Source organism: Megachile rotundata, chromosome 11, assembly GCF_050947335.1.
Source record: "Megachile rotundata isolate GNS110a chromosome 11, iyMegRotu1, whole genome shotgun sequence".
NCBI classification, from domain to species: Eukaryota; Metazoa; Arthropoda; class Insecta; order Hymenoptera; family Megachilidae; genus Megachile; species Megachile rotundata.
The window spans coordinates 9,940,843-9,958,702 of record NC_134993.1 but is presented as its reverse complement, the minus strand read 5'-3'; the positions used below and the strand labels follow the sequence as shown (position 1 = coordinate 9,958,702).

At 35.3% G+C, this 17,860-nt stretch overlaps 1 protein-coding gene and 2 long non-coding RNA genes across 7 annotated transcripts in view; 1 reads left to right on the top strand and 2 right to left on the bottom strand.

Annotated features, from left to right (window-relative positions):
- Nucleotides 1–17,860, bottom strand: part of sns (sticks and stones) — a 623,114-nt gene that overhangs the window by 100,438 nt on the left and 504,816 nt on the right. The window lies entirely within an intron of this gene.
- On the bottom strand, nucleotides 2,879–5,387 carry LOC143265452 (uncharacterized). Its single transcript, XR_013040040.1, has 4 exons — nucleotides 5,259–5,387; nucleotides 4,988–5,167; nucleotides 4,228–4,907; nucleotides 2,879–4,147 (listed from the first exon to the last, which is right to left on the bottom strand). It is a non-coding gene; the product is annotated as an uncharacterized LOC143265452 (long non-coding RNA).
- Nucleotides 4,842–5,508, top strand: LOC143265453 (uncharacterized). Its single transcript, XR_013040041.1, has 3 exons — nucleotides 4,842–4,934; nucleotides 5,012–5,122; nucleotides 5,376–5,508. It is a non-coding gene; the product is annotated as an uncharacterized LOC143265453 (long non-coding RNA).

The window sequence follows — 17,860 nt, the reverse complement described above, 5'->3', positions numbered from 1 at the left end:
TTAACTCGCAACAGAGTTACAAACAAATCGATTTTCCGTCAATAACCCGGGACAAATACCCCATCGTTTAATTGTTTCTTCCGCGTCGCGTCGAAATTCCTTTTGCCGTAACATCGTTGCAAACACGCGGATACGTCGAGATGTCTGACTGACGTCGATTGCATTCGCGCGGCAGACAACGGGCGTTAACAACAACAATAACGGAACAATCACGTAACAGGTTGAAAATTAATTACGCGAAAACAGCGTACTGCCGCGTCTCCTGCCCTTTGAAGCGGACCTGGCGAAGCGTGAACGGCGAACCGGTGTCAAACTTGCTGAAAATTAATTCAAACTATCAGCCGAAGTTCCAGTGCACGCGTTACACTCTGACGTCGGAAGTACGAATATTATTTACCGACCGAGCTGTTCCGGGCCCGACAGAATTTCGTGGACGCGTGAAATCGATAAGCTGACCGGGAGAAAAAGCTTGATACGAAATTCGGAGAGAGAGAGGCAAAAAGGACGATGGAACAAGAGCAAGAAGTTGCTGGCATATTTAGTCACTTCAACACGTGCTCCGCCTGACCCCAATTCTCTATCAATTAACCCCGAATATATTTTATCGGCGGACCTGCTTCTGGCGTTTCGACGGAAACAAAGACCTCTGCAGTTTTACCGCGGAAAATTTTGTTAGTTCCTTTTTGTAAACATTGGGATAATTATCTGCTGCAGCTTTCTTATTCTTTTTTAGTGAAATTGGGGGAAAGGGAATCTCAGTGTTTGGGAAAAGGAATTTGAGAAACTTGGAAATTTGAAAATTTGAAGACTTGGAACTTAACGCTTGATGGGGACGAACGCTCACTTACGGGGGGAGGTTAGCGATCAGTTACGACGACCTCACTGTATAATGATAATAATACTAGATAGTAAATTTTCATAAATTTCATAAACCTTACAATAACTCGTACATTTTGTAAATGTAAATTTTGTTAGTTCCTTTTTGTAAACATTGGGATAATTATCTGCTGCAGCTTTCTTATTCTTTTTTAGTGAAATTGGGGGAAAGGGAATCTCAGTATTTGGGGAAAGGAATTTGAGAAACTTGGAAATTTGTAGATTTGGAACTTAACGCTTGATGGAGACGAACGCTCACTTACGGAGGGAGGTTAGCGATCAGTTACGACGACCTCACTGTATAATGATAATAATACTAGACAGTAAATTTTCATAAATTTCATAAACCTCACAATAACTCGTACATTTTGTAAATATAAATTTTGTTAAATTTTATAAATTTCGTAATATTTCATAAATTTCATAAATTATGTAAAAAAAAATAAAAACTAAAAATGTATAAACTTAAAGCAGGGAAAACCGACAATCTGAAAATTTGTATGCAACTAAGCTCGAAGTTTTATTCAAGCAAATGTATGAACAGTTATTACAGTTCCACTTCCGCATTCATAAATCCGAACGTCTGGAAGTGAATTTCTTCCAACGTAATTCTATTTCTCCGGTTTACAAACAGGTATATTTGGTTAGTTCTGAACTGGACCATTTTGCCAATTTATAAGACACAACATATGATCTTTCGTAGGGAACATGCGAGCGAAAAGCGGGAGGCAAAACGGGCTGGTGCACTCGGGAATGTCCGAATTTCCTTTTGCTCTTTCAGAACGACTGGAAACGGGGGTTTATGCGAGTTTCTCCGAGTCGTCTCAACGGAGATTTTTCAACGTGTTTCTTTAGGACGATGAAGGTAGTGGTTTTTGACGCTGTAAGCTGGTTTGACCCCTTTTCCATCGTATGGATAGGGTGAGACGAGGATGTATGTATGTACTTACTTCTTCTTACTCTGCGTACTTCGAAAATATGATTTCTAAGATTCTACGTTCGTTTCTTTATTGCAGCTCTTGGAGTGGATATACTATTTTGTTTGTATATGTTTCAATTTTTAAACTTTAAGTTGACAATCGCCATTTTAAGCTTTATTTGTGCCAGACGTATATTGAAATCGTTGCGTTTACTATAATTAGTCGGCCATTTTGTGTTAAGGCCATTATAGAAACGTTTGTGGAATTATTTTTGTGAAGTTTTATACTTCAAGACGCCATTTTGTAACATCTTCATATTATCAAATTGTGTTAAACTTTATATATTTCAGAATCGATACGTTTAGTATAACTAATAGTCCGCCATTTTGTTTTAAGACCATTAAAGAAACGTCAGGTGAGACGCCATTTTGTGATGTCTTTGTGTCACCAAATAATGTTACTCTTCATGCACTTCAAAATTAGACAAAGTTTGCAGTAACTGCCTGTCAGCCATTTTGTATTAAAAAATATTAAAGAAGTAATGGAGTTACAACTTTTTACAAGCTTTGATCTGTAATCTGGAACATAATGACTTCCATTTTGTGGTACTATAATATTTTCAGAGTTCATCAAACTTTATATACCTCAAAACCAGTTGATGTCTTCTGTAATTATCTGTCAGCCATTTTGTTTTAAAAATTTCACAAAAACGTTTACATAGTGATTTTCTCTGAATTTCAAGCTTTAAATTGATGTACTATAAGTGCCACTTCGAAATACTTTTAAGTCATCAAGTTCTGTCAATCAGCGTCACAATCGATCACTGTTCGCCCTAACTGTCCGGACGCCATCTTGAATGCGTAGTAAAACGAGAAACGTTTACATAGTGATTTTCTCTGAACTTCAAGCTTTAAATTGATGTACCATAAGTGTCACTTCGAAATACTTTTAAGTCATCAAGTTCTGTCAATCAGCGTCACAATCGATCACTGTTCGCCCTAACTGTCCGGACGCCATCTTGAATGCGCAGTAAAACGAGAAACGTTTACATAGTGATTTTCTCTGAACTTCAAGGTTTAAATTGATGTACTATAAGTGTCGCTTCGAAGTACTTTTAAGTAACGCATCCGCCATTTGCAAAGTCGGCCATTTTGTCCAACGCCTAACGAATCCCCGTCGATTTACTAAAACGAGATAAATCCGCTCATCGAACTATAAATATTAACGCTCGAAGCTGTTTCATTGGATGCGTTACAACGTGACGATCGTCGCAATTATAATCCTGCTAATTAATGCCGACAATTAATAACAACATACCGGTCATTGACGCTGCTCTGCCGAACGATAGACCGATTAAACGGATCGAGAGCTCGAACAAAGTAATTAAGCAACGTGAAGCAACGTTCATTTAACCTTTGTTGACCAACTTTTACCCTACGCTACCGGCACGCTCCGATAATTAATTTTCCGTTAAATCTGCGGCTTTCTTTCACCATAAAATAACGTCAGGCTGTTTCATTAAAACGATAAAATTGTTTCACTTCACGGGATCGAATTCAATTTTTCACCACCTTTAATGAAGTGCGTTTTATTGGAAATTGTTCGGAATGGAAACGCGGTAAACAGTTCAAAGGATTATTTATTTAACATTTTTTACTTTTTCGCTGATTCTTTTTAATTTAGTTCTAAAATCAGTTTGATGTATGTTTGGTTCAAATTGAGGGAGTCAAACCTAACCTAAATTACGTTATTCTTAACATAACCTGTTCCTCACATGTACTTAACATAAGCTGTACCTAACATATACTTAACATAACCTGTACCTAACATATACTTAACATAACCTGTACCTAACATATACTTAACATAACCTGTACCTAACATATACTTAACATAACCTGTACCCAACATATACTTAACATAACCTATACCTAACATATACCTACCATATACTTAACATAACCTACGCCTAGCATATACCTAACCTATACCAGTCCCTCTGACTGACAACGTATTACAAACTTTCCCACAAAAATTTCAATAAACAGTTATTTTCTGAATACACACGGCATGACTCAGCTGGGTCAATATTTGCGGTTACCATTTTCAAGATTTAAATGAACGCGACACTCGATGTCTTTGTGTGCAGCGAGCTGTGTAACTCGGCTGATAAAACGACGATCAAGACGCTGTGTGCTCGAGAGCGTATCGTATTTCGAAATTTCTTCTCCAGAAGATGGCATTCTTGCTAGAAGTTGTCAAACGCACGCCGAAAAGAGCAAAGCATCCCTCTTCGAAGTGGTTGATACGTTGTCAAAGCACTTATCAGTATTTCGATCTCATCGATCCATCTTGAAAGATGAAAAATTTGTTAAAAAACAATTTATAAATGTATATAAAATTTTATAAACAATGTATAATGAAACTTTACTTCACTGTTTAAAGAAGGATTCTGTAATCACCAGGTACTAAAATTAGTACCGCAGATAGGAGTTACATAAGTGTCAAGAAAATTAATTTGCATTTAAGCATAAGAACGTAGTTTGAACATAGTAATAGTGATCATCGCTACGGAACCGCAGTTCAAGGAAGAACTGCACGGAGCACGAAGATTACACGTAATGCTCTTAAAATCGCATGGGAGTTGTGATAATCACAAAAACAACGCGACTCGCTAAAAGCCAGCTTTTGTGGTCTGCCAACAATTCGTGAAACCGTCAAGAGCGGTTGCTTGCTGCCGCAAACTTGCTAGATTGCATAAAACGAATATTTGCTGCTAGGAATTTTTTCTTCAGAAATTCGATAACGTGAAAATTTTGTTTGAAGGTGACAGTTCAAAAATTTGAATATTTAAAAATTTAAGTATTCAAATACTTGATAATTTGGTTGACAGTGAAAAGGTAACAGTAACATTCACAAGTCAAACTTTAAAAATATATAACATCAATTTTCAAAGCTTCAAAGAAAATTTTCACCTTCAAAATTCACATTCATCTTAAAATGACCGTTGGGACTTGTCACAGTATGTGAGATACGTGAAGTTTGTTGCATGTCAATATCGAGTGTCTTGTTTCTATTCCACCATTTTAAAATATGCGTCACATATTTTTACTGAAATAAAATACACCGAATAAATTAGTGGGTAGAAGCATATGTAAAGAAAGAAAATATTTATAATATTATTTCCTCACCCCATTAACAGATTATGTTCTTAGGGTAAGAGAAAAGAATTCTAGTGAAGAGGTTATGTCACGTGACATCACTGTCAGCCGAAAGACGCCAGAAATCCTGCAGCATGTTGAAAATTCAGTAACAGCCCATAACAGGTGACTAACAATAATTCGTCCATGAAAAATGTTCAAAATTCAATTCTGGAAGTTTTAAAGAAAATTTTCGATAAGGGTTTTTATCGAATAGTGTCAACAGTGCGTACCGTAAAATCGATCAGGAATAGAAAATTACATCAACCCCGTGAAACTTTATTTTCTATGGGTAAAGGTGTGGTTGATGGCCGGTTGTTTTCCAGTTCTCATTCTTTCCCTTCAGAAACATGTAATTACGTAGCCAATGTTCTTTCAGGTCCAATTTTCTGGCAGTAAAGGAACAGCGACTGGCTGCACGGCCGGCATTTATTACTCTTTTCGGGATACTTTTCTAGCTGGAAGAAAGATTTACCGTTACACGTCTCGCGTTTTCTCTCGTTCCTTTTTTTCCGCTCTCTTTTCCAGTATCCCACGGGGACGATAATGGACAAACGAAACGAAAAAGAATCGACTGGCGTCGCTTTTCAACCGCGGTTACAAACGGTTAATAACTTACGGATGATTTGATCGGCGGGGTTCGGATGAGATCGTTTAAGTTCGGTTTCCGGCGGTGCTACGCTTTTTAATTAAGATCGGATGTCGCACGAGTGTTTTAATAGCCTTACGATATCGTTTCGGGCCACATAAAGTTTAAGAATGTTATTAACGCCGTGTCTGTGCAATTATATTGAGTTACGGGCGATTTCGCCAAGGATAATTATGTTTACAGCAGAAGTAGCTACGTGTTTAATGAAAATGTGTTTAGAATACCTCTTACCAGAGGCTTTGTTGGCAACTTTAAACATTTAATTGAAGTTTGATAAATTCTTTTAGTGTTATAAAACACATGACACCACTTGCAACCTCCATTCATTCTGTTCACACTTCAAGAAATAATTATAACCATTAACGGGTCACTATAACACAGAACCAATAAATGACTACATATTATTTTTCTATTATTAATTCTCACTCTTGTCTGTTTCATTATATTTATACATTGGCATAATGCTACAGGTTTAAGTAAAAACAGCTATTGTAAATTGTTATATTAAAAATGATGAGTGCGAGGCACCTTTTGAATGTAAAGGGTTCATCAAATGGAAGAATATTATTGATATTGGATTATTAAAAATTTGTTAGGATTGCCTTACTGTATTTAAACCCATATAGTTTTTCAAATGTAGAAATTTATAATCACTCTATCATACTTGTAATTAAATAGTGAACAAGGTATTTGGTAACGTTGGAATCAAATCAGTATTATAAGTACTTATACATATAACACAAGAGATAGTATATGTATACTGTACTCTGGGTGCTATACTAGAGATACTATATCACTAAGCATCTAGTGATATAGTTATACAATAATGCAGTGCTGTAGTGATACAGTGACATAGCGATACAGTAATGTAGTGATACACTAATGCAGTGGTACAGTGACGTAGTGATACAGTGACGTAGTGATACAGTAATGTAGTGATACAGTAATGTAGTGATACAGTAATGTAGTGATACAGTGACATAGTGATACAGCAATGTAGTCACATAGTGATACAGTGATATAGGGATATAGAAATGTAAGAATGTAAGAATATAGAATTATAGCGATACAAGAATATAAGTGATATATAAAGTGATATATAAGTGAATATAAGAATATATAGTAATGTGATGGTACTGTAATATGATGATAATGTGATGTAGTGGTATAGGAATATAACAGTATAGTAACATAGTAATATAGGGATACAAGAATATAAGAATATAGTATTATAGGAGTACAAAAATACAGTATACATGTATTTACTCATAAATAAATGTTCATGATAAAAACTTGTACCATACATTTTCCATTTCTTTTTCCCTATAAATTCGCATTTCGATTACACCAAAACTGTGAGGACCCTGTATCGATCGAAGGTATTCAACTTCCGATCTCGAGGGTGCCCGTCAGACGGCTCCTAAACACGAAGCCATTACCGTCACTTCAAAAGTCCCATAAATTCCCCATTTAAATGGGCAGATCTGATCGTTCTCCGTTACATCGTTGAAAAACATTTTCGATTTCCCCTCGTTTATTTCCTCCAACGCGTTTCAAACTTCCGGACCTCTTGTCTCGCACACTGCGGGACAAAAGGAGAACAAGGAGGAACACAGCACACCGGGGACAAAGAAGGCAACCGGATTGAATCTCATAAAATATTTATCCGTAGAAAGGTGATGTAGTTTCCTGGCCGACTTTCTGTCGATCGCACTCCCGTATCAGTTTCCCGTATCCTTATTCCGTTCCCCTTGTTTCCGCGATCTTCACTTCGCCCCATTCTTTTTTCCGAACACGTACGCTCCGCGGGGTTGGCTACGTGGACCCCGTGCCGTTTTACGGAGACGCTACGGGGTCGCCACGTGTTCCGTGCACGTGATTTCGAATGCTCACGTACGGACTACCCTCGTGTCGCGTTACTACGTTCACGTAGTATTACGTTCGTGTACGTCTACGTAGTAATACGTCGCGTACACATGCATTTATGATGGGTGCAACATCAAAGTTTATGGTGCACGTAGCCCACGTCAGAACACATGGAGGGACCCGGACGGACTCTATGGAGAGCACGAAAGTTTTCTACCGAGAATTTTCTTCCGCCGTTCAGGGACGTGGAATAAATTCAGTCGATTGTAGGACGAAGACGAAATTAGATAACACTGATCGGTGATTGTGATCAAATTCTTTTTATGCGTTATTGAGAACGTTGGCTACAATTTTTATTCTCTAAAAAATTTAGAGATTTAAAAAATTGGTATTGAAAATTCGGGAATGTAAAAATACATAAGTTCAAAAATTAATAAATTAAAAAATTGTAAGATTGTAAAATACTGAAATAAAAAAATTTAAAACCTGAAAGCTCTCAAAGTTGAAATTTTTCAAATATCCAAAACTTGAAACTAGAAAATTCCTAGAACACGAAATTTCCAAGTATACAAATCATGAGAATCAGCTGGAGAGGATTGCCTTCTCGTCACGTCGGTTCTCGGCATCAAAGGACGCCACGATTACACGCCAGTCTTCCTTCGTCCGGTGTCGCAAAAGACGGGATATCGGTTATACCGGAAGCGAGGAGGCGTTTCCCTATCCTCGATTGAAACGGGCGCCCTCTGGATATCGCGAGCGTCGTCTGGAGGCGGTTATTCGCAGACAAGCCTTTAATATTTCACGCGAAACGAGAGTGTCTCGTGAAAGTACACTCGAGTGCAACGTGGCTTATGCTTTCGATAGGGACATATATATTTATACTTGACAATTTTTTAATTACCAAATTTCTAAGTTCCTAAATTTCCAAGCATCGAATGTTTAAACCTCTACGTTTCCAAATCTATAAATTTATAATATTCTATTATTATTATTATTTATAAATTTATAAATGTATAAATATAATAATATATTTTTAAATTTCTTATAAATTTATAAATTTATAAGAAAGTCCCTAATTTTTGAATTCCAAAATCCCCAAATTGTTTAATTCCCAAATTCCTAAATCCTCAAATTCCCAAATCAGCAAATCACCAAATTCCTAAATTCACAAATACTCAGATCCCCAAATCACCAAACCTCAAAATCTTCAGGTCCCAAGATCCCTGAATTCCGAACTCCCTAAATTTCAGAATCCTTAAAGTCCCAAACACCAAAATCCCCAAATTCCAAACTCCCTAAATTTCCAAATCCCTATAACCCAAAATCCCTAAATTCCTAAATCCCAAAATCCATACATCATGAAATCCCTAAATACCTAAATCCTTAAATACCCAAATCAGCAAATCACCAAATTCCTAAATTCACAAATACTCAGATCCCCAAATCACCAAACCTCAAAATCTTCAGGTCCCAAGATCCCTGAATTCCGAACTCCCTAAATTTCAGAATCCTTAAAGTCCCAAACACCAAAATCCCCAAATTCCAAACTCCCTAAATTTCCAAATCCCTATAACCCAAAATCCCTAAATTCCTAAATCCCAAAATCCATACATCATGAAATCCCTAAATCCCTAAATCCTTAAATACCCAAACCCCGAAATTCCTAAATTCTCAAACTCAAGAAACCCTAAATACTCAAGTCACAAAATCCCTAAATACCCAAACCCCGAAATTCCTAAATTCTCAAACTCAAGAAACCCTAAATACTCAAGTCACAAAATCCCTAAATACCCAAATCCTAAAATCCCTAAGTTTCCAAATCCCAAAATTCTTAAATACCCAAACCCCAAACTCCCTAAATTCTCAAACCAAAAAATCCCTAAATACTTAAGTTTTAAAATTCCTAAATACCCAAACTCCAAAAATTCTCAAATCCCAAAATCCCAAAATTCCCAAATCCCAAAATCCCTAAATACCCAAATTCCAAAATCCCTAAATACCCAAATTCCAAAATCCCTAAATCTCTAAATCTTCAAATCCCAACATCCACAAATTTTTACATCTCTAACTTTCTACACTCCCAAATCCCTATATCCCTAGATCCACACTCTAACCCCTCAAACTCCCAAAATCCCCATATTTAAAATTCCCCAAATTCCCAAGCGTCCCAATTCTCAACCCTTTCCAAAAAGCTACATCCTCAAAAGTGCAATCCTCATCCCCAAAATCAACAAGAGACAATTTCCCTTCCATCCACCATGTATAACGAACAACGTTACATTTTCCCTAGGGAAAATTTGCTCTCGACTGTACTAGCCAGGGCGTCACTCACCTTCCGGTGAACCCTGTCGTCGTTTCCGTAAAGCGTGGAAACCAGTTGACCACCGAGCATCGTTGTCGTTGTTTGTGCTGGGTACACGTGGCCGTAGGCGTTGCGGGAAAAAAGAAGAGGGTGAAAATAGACGAGGAACGTCTCGAAAGAGATTCAAGCTCGCGAGAAACCGTTCTCGTCGTCGCCTTAGGATATTCCTTATTTCTCTTCTCTCCTTTTTTTTTCTCTCAGCCGTTTCGAATATTGCGGAGCGAGTGCTCAAACGCGTGATCGTACACTAAATTTAGTGCAATTTTTGCGTTGCGATATTATTTATTTAATTTGAGGGGCTGTTTCTTTCAGTCATTTTGTATAATCGGGGAAGTTTTTATTTATTTATTATGTGTACATTGAAAAGAGAGAAGTAGTTGTGGGACTTTAATGTAAGCTGACAAAATGAAATACATGTGACACTGAAATATGTGACAAAGCGAGGTTAGGTTATGTTAGGAGAAGTTTGGAGAAGTTTTTTTTTATTTATTTATTATGTGTGTACACTGAAAAGAGAATAGTAGTTGTGGGACTTTAATGTAAGCTGACAAAATGGAGGTTAGGTTAGGTTAGGGAGACTTTTCATTTATTTATAATATGTATACCGTAAGAAGATAATAATAATTGTGGACTAACAACGTAAACCAACAAAATAAAACAGCTATAACGTAGAACTATAAATTTGTATAACAAAGTGAGGTTAGGTTAGGTTGCAAGCTTTCCCCGAATTTAATAGGAATTTTAAAAAATGTAAGAGAAAGAAGTTATAGTATATTTTACTAGGAACAAGTAAACAACAACATTTTTTAAATAAATTCGCAGTTTTCCATAAATTTTTATATTTTATTAATAGAAGTCTTGAACAAGGTTATTTCATATATATTTTTAACGTCACGTGACAATAATTTGTATGACCTTCAAGGTCCTGCAAAGACAAAAATTAAAGAAGCAGATTAAATAAAATGGTATTCCGCCGACGCAACAAATTACCTGGTCAGCGAATGAAATAATTTTCGGAGTCTATAGAACGGTTTATATTAACTTACTAATTATATTTACACCTCGATCTGCATCATTTATTCGTGACGCATATGCTTCGACACTGTTCGAATTTACTGCGTCATTTATTGTGGATAAATCGCGAATTAATGACTTTCTGGCGCACACACCACCCAAATATATTTCGATCAATAGGCTGTTTTCAGTTAGAGGTTTTGTAAAATTGTATGACACGGAGTAATTATTAACGGGTGGTTAAATATGAACTAAGGTGTACATGCGTGTGAGCATGTAGGGACAGTAGTTTTCTATAATTTCCCGATTCTCTAATTTCCTGATTTTCTAATTTCCCGATTTCTTAATTTCTCAATTCCTTAATCATCCAATTCCATAATGCAGTAATTCCATAATTCACCAGTTCCATGAATTCCCAATTCCCTAATTTCCCAATTCTTTGATTCCCCAATTCCGTAATTTCCCAATTCCATAATTTCCCAGTTCCATCATTCCCCAGTTCCATAATTCAACAATCTCATAATTTCCCAATTCTATAATTTCTTCAATTCCATAAATTTCCAATTCCATAATTTCCCAATTCCATAATTCACCAATTCCATAATTTCTCAATTCCATAATTCCCCAATTCCATATATCACCAATTCCGTAATTTACCAATTCACTAATTTCCCAATTCCATAATTCTCCAGTTCCGTTATTTCCCAATTCCATAATTCACTAATTCCATAATTTACCAACTCCATAATTCCCCAACTCCATAATTCCCCAATTCCATATTTTCCCAATTCCATAATTTCCCAATTCCCTAATTTCCCAATTCCATAATTCCCCAATTCTATAATTTCTCCATTCCCTAATTCCCCAATTCCATAATTCACCAATTTCATAATTCACCAATTCCATAATTTCTCAATTCCATAATTCCCCAATTCCATATATCACCAATTCCGTAATTTACCAATTCACTAATTTCTCAATTCCATAATTCCCCAATTCCATAATTCCCCAGTTCCGTAATTTCCCAATTCCATAATTCACCAATTCCATAATTTACCAATTCCATAATTCCCCAATTCCATATTTTCCCAATTCCCTAATTTCCCAATTCTATAATTCACCAATTCCATAATTTCTCAATTCCATAATTCCCCAATTCCATATATCACCAATTCCGTAATTTATCAATTCACTAATTTCTCAATTCCATAATTCCCCAATTCCATAATTCCCCAGTTCCGTAATTTCCCAATTCCATGATTCACCAATTCCATAATTTACCAATTCCATAATTCCCCAATCCCATATTTTCCCAATTCCCTAATTTCCCAATTCTATAATTCATCAATTCCATAATTTCTCCATTCCCAAATTCCCCAATTCCATAATTTCCCAATTCCTTAACTTCTCTACTCCCAAATTTCCCCATTCCCTAATGTTCCAATTCCCTGATTTCCTAATTCCTTAATTTCCCATTTTCTTAATATCTCAATTCTCTAATTTTCCAACTCCCTAATTTCCCAATCTTCTAATATCTCAACTTTCTAATTCCCCAACTTCCCAATTTACCAATTCTTAATTTCCTAATTTCCTAAATTCTTATCTTTATAAATCACTGAACCTCTAAACTTCTTCCAGCTTTCCGTTTCTAAATTTTCGTACCATTTCTCGTTGACATTACCATGAACAAAATATTCACTTATATCGATACTAACGAGATTATTATAAAAGTGTATTGTCTTTGTAACTCCAAAGAAAATTTTGAACGTCGATGTTCATGACACGGTATACACGGAGGAAGACATTTTCTAAACTCGTGAACTAGTTACTCCGGAAGATTTACGCCAGGTCACCGCTAATCACGGTTTACCACCTTTGCCAACGACTTCCGGATAAGTTCGAGGGGAATGTCTTTGTTAACGCGGGAAGTTGACCGCATCGACGCCCGCAGTCCCGCACTCGATTGTATCGAACTTTCAAAGTTCGCGCCAACTATTCCGGTTAGATTCGTTCAAGTGTTCTTAATAATGCACCGAGAACGCCATTGTTCTCTGTGTTCAACTTATGCACAAAGCATTGAAATTGCCGAGCTCGACGGTGCTTTAAGGAGCTCTCTTATTTTTAAACATCCTTTTGTGGTGGTTCGTTTAGCCAGCCTTAATTAGCGTTAATCCTTTACCGCTGGAACAAAGATAAATCTCCTTCTGGCTTTTCAAAAATATTTTCCGCTTTTTATGTAATCGGTTAATTGCGGATTTTTAAGTAATTGCGATGCCGGTTTGCTCGATGCATTTTATACGGTAATTATATTCGTCGGTAAATAGTTCTTGGATATTGGATGGAGAAGTTTTGTTTGGAGGAATTTTTAGATTTACAGTTTCGGCGGGGTAGAGTCTTTTTGGAGTTAGGAAATGGATATTTGAATTAATTGGTACAGGAATTTTGGAATTTTCAAATAGCAAAATAGGGTTTCAAGCTTTCAAGTTTGTTTCCCGGATTTCTAGGTTTCTGTATTTTTTAATGTTAAGTTCTCCAATTTTTCCAATTTTCCTACTTTTCAACTTTTCAGTATTCAGATTTTTCGTTTCCTAATTTTTCAGTTCTCCAGTTTTTCGATTTTTCAGGTACCTAGGAATCTGCGATTTTCCCATAAATCAATCCTTCAATTCTTCAATTCTTCAATTCGCCAGTTCTTCAGGTCTTCAATTCTTCAATTCTTCAATTTTTCAATTCTTCAATTCTTCAATTCTTCAATTCTTCAATTCTTCAATTCTTCAATTCTTCAATTCTTCAATTCTTCAATTCTTCAATTCTTCAATTCTTCAATTCTTCAATTTTTCAATTTTTCAATTTTTCTATTCCTCAATTCTTCAGTTCTTCAATTCTTTAATTCTCTAATTCTCTAATTCTCTAATTCTCAAATTCTCAAATTCTCTTATTCTCTAATTCTCTAATTCTCTAATTCTCCAATTCTCTAATTCTCCAATACTACAATTCTTCAGTTCCTCAATTCTTCAATTCTTCAATTCTTCAATTTTTCAATTCTTCAATTCTTCGATTCTTCAATTCTTCAATTCTTCAATTCTTCAATTCTTCAATTCTTCAATTTTTCTATTCCTCAATTCTTCAGTTCTTCAATTCTTTAATTCTCTAATTCTCTAATTCTCAAATTCTCAAATTCTCTTATTCTCTAATTCTCTAATTCTCTAATTCTCCAATTCTCTAATTCTCCAATACTACAATTCTTCAGTTCCTCAATTCTTCAATTTTTCAATTTTTCAATTCTTCAATTCTTCAATTCTTCAATTCTTCAATTCTTCAATTCTTCAATTCTTCAATTCTTCAATTCTTCGATTCTTCAATTATTCAATTATTCAATTATTCAATTATTCAATTATTCAGTTCTTCAATTTTCAATTTTTCAAGTCTTCCAACTTTCCACTATCCCAAATTTCCAAATTCATTATTCTTATCATATAGTAACAGGTATTTTTTGTTAATATTATTTTGTAATAACACTATCGTAATATTATTATTATTATACAATAATAAACATCGATGTTATATCCCCGCCGAAATAGTGGGTGGAATACAACCGCGAGGGAATAACGTTGGGTCCTAGTCCCGATTTCAAGAGGTGCAAGGGAAATTAACTTAATGATTATAAAATGCTGAGTATAAAAACGTATATTTTACGAACTGTTTGGAAAGGAGTACTTTACGAGAGTGTCGCCTCTTCGTTCGGTCTGGATCAGGGTTAGGAGTCTTGGTTTGAAGGGAAGGGAGATTCCGGGTAGGTAAGCAGGAAAGGACAGTTGGACTGTGGGAATAGGACTGTGCTGTTCTTGCACATTCTTATCATGAAGTTATTCTTATGCTACTTGCTTATAATGAAATGGTTACAGTAAATACGCATAATAATAATAATAATAGTAATGATGATAATAATAATAATAATAATAATAATAATAATGATAATAATGATAATAATAATAATGATGATTATAATGACGTTAATAACGGCGGGAGGAGTAGGATATAACATCGATTAATGTTATTATACAATAACAGATACTTGTATTAAGTCTTCCACTATATTTGATTTTTTTATTAAGCTTCTAACCTCATTAAAATCAACACAATAGTTATTTAAGTATCTTCTAATAATTTCAAAAAATATTTTAATTTCCGAAAATGATCAAAATTCTTAGTACATCTTTCATTGCTCTATGCACATACTTGATATCACCCGTTTTTAAAAGTCTCACTGCTGCGAATTTCTAATATTTCTCTCAAAATTGAACCTGAAGAATTTTCCACCGTAAAAACCTCGGAAATTTTCGAACGAAACTGTACGAATGATTTTTAACGACGGGCAAAGAATTTCTCTGATAAAATGCAACGCTTGTATTCCGTAGCGAACGCGAAAGACGTTTTCCACTATTTTCTCCGAATGATCGAGATTCCGCCGTGTTTTCTATCTCCGTGATTTTTCCGTCCATTGTTTCGCGCGAAAAACGAAGCGACAGTTTGATGGTCGTTACACGAATAGATATAAAATTACTGACGATACTTTTCGTCGCGATGGTTTGACACCTTTAAAAAAAAATAAAGAGAACACGAATAATTTTCGCGGCCGGAGAACGATTGTAACTCGCGCGCATTGTTCAGTCGAAACTGTAATTTTTCGAAACAATAAGGCGAATCGGCTGTGTTTTTTTATGGACGGAGGGCCTGTGCGGGAAATCGGATTTTTTGGGGAAGTAGCAGATGTAAATGGTAGGATAATAAAAATGATAATGCATATAATGCGTTGTTTGTTATATAATTATTTGTAATATAAGGGGTTATATAATGTCGGAAATATGTTACGTATTAGTAGAGGATTTGTATATAATTGACGCTGTTAAATCATTTATTCATAGGCTGTTTTATTATTAATATTATTAATATTGCAATATTAGTGATGTTATTAATATTGATATTTACTCATAGAATTATTAGTATTTTCCCTAATTTCCTCAGTTTCTACTTTCACGATTCCCTGATTTCCCAATTCCGTAATTCTCCAATTCCGTAATTCCCCAATTCCATAATTTCCCAATTCTCCACTTTCTCAACTTCCTAATTTCCCAACTCGCCCATTTCGCAACTCGCTAATTTCCCAACACTCGAATTTCCCAACTCGATAATTTCTCAATTTGCTAATTTCCCATCTCTCTACTTTCCCAACTTCCCAATTTCCCAACTCGTTGATTTCCTAACTCTCTAACTTCCCATCTCGCTAATTTCCCAATTCGCTAATTTCGCAACTCTCTAATTTCCGAATTCTCTACTTTCCCAACTTCCTAATTTTCCAACTCACTGATTTCCCAACTCTCTAATTTCCCAATTCTCTACTTTCCCCACTCGCTAATTTCCCAACTCGCTAGTTTCCTCACTCGCTAATTTCACAACTCTCTAATTTCACAGCTCGCTAATTTCCCAACTCTCTACTTTCCCAAGTTCCTAATTTCCCAACTATCTAATTTTCCAACTCGATAATTTCCCAATTTGCTAATTTCCTATCTCTCTACTTTCCCAACTTCTTATTTTTCCACTCGCTAATTTCCCAATTCACTAATTTCCCAACTCTCTAAGTTCCCAATTCTCTACTTTCCTCACTAGCTAATTTCCTAATTCTCTAATTTCCCGACTCGCTGATTTCCCAACTCTCTAATTTCCCAACTCTAATTTCCGCAAAGAAAAATTTTTATGAAATTCAGTAGTATTAGTCAGCGTATGGTCAGCCAATTCTTTTCCTTTAAGCTTTAATTTTTTGAGGTGTCAAGTTTCAAAAATTTTTATATTTTCAAATTTTTTAATCTTTGCATTTTCAAGCTTCTAAATTTTTCATTCTTTGCAATTTGTATTTCTGTATTTTCAAGCTCTCAAATTTACAAATCCCCAAATCTTTAATTTCCCAGTTCCCTAATTTCCTAATTCTCTAATTTCCCAATTCTCACATTTCCCAATTCCCTAATTTCCAAATTTTCAAACTTCCCAATTCCTTAATTTCCCATTTTCCTAATTTCCCAGTTTCTCAATTATCCAAATTCCTAGTTTCCCAATTTCCTAATTTTCCAATACCCTAATTTTTCAATTTCCTAATTCCCCGATCCCTAATTTCCCAACTTTCTAATTTCCCAATTCCCTAATTTCCAAATTTTCAAACTTCCCAATTTCTTAATTTTCCATTTCCCTAATTTCCCAGTTTCTCAATTATCCAAATTCCTAGTTTCCCAATTTCCTAATTTCCTAATACCCTAATTTTTCAATTCCCTAATTCCCCGATCCCTAATTTCCCAACTCTCGAATTTCCCAATTCCCTAATTTCCAAATTTTCAAACTTCCCAATTCCTTAATTTCCCATTTTCCTAATTTCCCAGTTTCTCAATTATCCAAATTCCTAGTTTCCCAATTTCCTAATTTTCCAATACCCTAATTATTCAATTTCCAAATTCCCCGATCCCTAATTTCCCAACTCTCTAATTTCCCAACTTCCTAATTTCCCACTTCCCTAATTTCCCAATTCCCTAATCTCCCATTGGCTATTTACCATTTATTATTCAACATCAAACACCTATCATTCAATATTCAATATTTAAAAACCTAAAATCAAATTGAAATCCTAACAAAAAATTTCGCAAAAATAATTTTCAAAAACCCACAATATTTTTCCTCAACAAAATTGTTTAAATAAATCTATTTTAAACCCACATACAATTGGGATCGCATAGTCCCAAACTTGAAACCGATCAGAATGCATGAACCATAAAAATACATGAACCAATAAAACACTCATTTCATATCTTTTATACAAATTCATAATGTTTCCGAAGTAGACAAAAATTTAACAAGATTCTCAGTATACCTGAAACAGGAAGTGTCCAAGAAAAGAATACTCTCCAAGGAAATATGCTTTCAAGATCGT